Raw genomic sequence first — 2433 nt, 5'->3', positions numbered from 1 at the left:
TCTAGAAATACTTTAGCATAAATAGCGAGGTATTTAGGAGGAGATAAATACCTTGCTCTTTATGCAAAAGTATTTTTAGTAATTTCAACTATTTATTCTACGGCCTTTCTGATTCAGGGGTCATTCTTAAGGAATTGGGACAAAACTTAAGATTTAGTGTAAAGAGCGAGGTATTAACGAGGGTACAAACCCCCTCGTATACATAATAAAAATATAAGAATATAAAAGTTTGTTACGTAAGTTAATTCTTAAGTTACGTACATTTTTTACTAATAAAAACATTCGTTAAAAATTAAAAGTTCTAGTGGCCTTTTTAAGTAACCGAAAAATTGGATGGCAACTTAGCCTTCTTCCCCATCCCTTATTTCTCAAAATTGTCTGATCAAAACTAAGAGAAAGCCATTTAGTAAAAAAAAAAAGAATTAATTTACAAATTTCATTTTAATAATTTATGTGCGGAGAGTCAAAATCAAACATGCATTAACTCAAAAACGTTCAGAAGTTAAAAAAAACTAGTTTTTTTTTTAACTGAAAGTAAGGAGCGGCATTTAAACTTAAAACGAACAGAAATTACTCCGTATATGAAATGGGTTGTCCCCCCGGCAATTCCTCACTCTTTACGCTCAAGTTTGACTCTTTGCCACAATTCTACTTTTTAAAACAATTTAAAGCTTTAGCGTAAAGAGGGAGGCGTTGAGGAGGGGACAACCCATTTCATATACGGAGTAATTAATAAAGGAATACTTATTGCTCACTTTATAACTAAAAAGTTGAAGGTATCAGTTATAGTAGTATATGCCCCTGTTAAACCGACTGATGGAGATACTAGTGACTCAGATGAATTTTACTTGGAGTTACAGGAGTACATGGACAGGGTCTCTAGTAGAAATATGGCGTTTTTACTAGAAAATTTTAATGACAGGGTGAGTAGAAATAAGGATAGATGGTATCCTAGCAGAGGTAAATTTGGTGTAGGAAAAGAAAACAGTATGGCTACAGACTTTGCAATTTCGTAGATGTAACAGTCTAGTTATAACCAATATGGTGTTGGTCATAAAATGTCCCATAAGTTGACATGGTATTCACCTGATGGTACGACAGCAAACCTTACTGACTATTTTACAGTAAACCGAAGACTTGCAGGATCGATAAAAGAAACTAGGGTATATAGGAGTGCTGTTATTGATGTTAAAAGTAAAGATCATCATCTAGTAGTGTCTAGGGTTAATTTAAAGCTGAAATTTCTAAAGGGTAACTATCTCTCGGGAAGTTATGATGTTGGTAGACTACAGGATGAGAATTTGAGAGAAACTTTCCAGGAATAGTTGAATGCTGAACTTGAGAGTTTAAAATTTGAAAATGTTGAAGATTGATGGAAAAACTTTAGAAAAACAATTTGTGAAGTTGCTGGTGGTGTCTTAGGAAAGAAAATTCAGACGGCAGCTAGGAATATTAGTGAAAAGGCTTTATGTTTAATAGATGGGAGAAAGGGTTTGTACAAGATTTATCTGAGTTATAGATCATATGAAAACAGAACGAATGTAAAGAAAGTGGAGAAAGCATTAAAATAGGAACTAAGGAGGTGTGATGTAGAGGCCGTGGATAAAATTGCCGAGGATCTGGAAGATGCATCTACACGGCACAATAGGGAAATATTGTACCGGCATGTTAATAAATTGAGAGGGAGTAGTCAACCTGGACTTGACCAGTTAAAGATAGGAACGGGGCCACAATTATTGATAAGGAAAGAGTTAAGAGAGATGGGCGCAAAATTTTGAGAATGTGCTAAACCGAGATACATAGTTACATCGCAAGAATTACATTTGAATGTTAATTTTGAATATATAAGTTTCATCAAGTTTAATCTTGCCCATTAAAAGTTAAGAGCCTGAGAAAATTTGCCTTATTTTAGAAAATAGGGTGAAACACCCCTTAAAAGTCATAAAATCTTAATAAAATTACACCATGAGACTCAGCGTATCAGAGAACCCTAATGTGGAAGTTTCTAGCTCCCATCTACGAAAATGTGGAATTTCGCATTTTTTGCCAGAAGACAGATCACGGATGTATTTAATTTTTTTTGTTATTTTTTTCCAGGAGCAATCTTATCGACTCAGTTGTCCTAGAGTGTCACGAGAAGGCTCATTCTAACGGAAATTAATAGTTCTAGTGCCCTTTTTAAGTGACCAAAAAAATTGGAGGGCACCTAGGCTCTCTTGCACGCTCATTTTTTTCCAAAGTTACCGGGTCAAAATTCTGAGATAGCCTTTTTATTCACCATCGTCGAAAAACCTAATAACTATGTCTTTAGGGACGACTTACCCCTCCCCCACAGTCCACGTGGGACGGGCTGCAAGTTACAAACTTTAACCAGTGTTTACATATAATAATGGATATTGGGAAGTGTACAGACGTTCTCAGGGGGACTTTTTT

This window comes from Artemia franciscana, chromosome 4, assembly GCF_032884065.1.
Source record: "Artemia franciscana chromosome 4, ASM3288406v1, whole genome shotgun sequence".
NCBI classification, from domain to species: domain Eukaryota; kingdom Metazoa; phylum Arthropoda; class Branchiopoda; order Anostraca; family Artemiidae; genus Artemia; species Artemia franciscana.
This window is presented reverse-complemented; position numbering follows the sequence as displayed.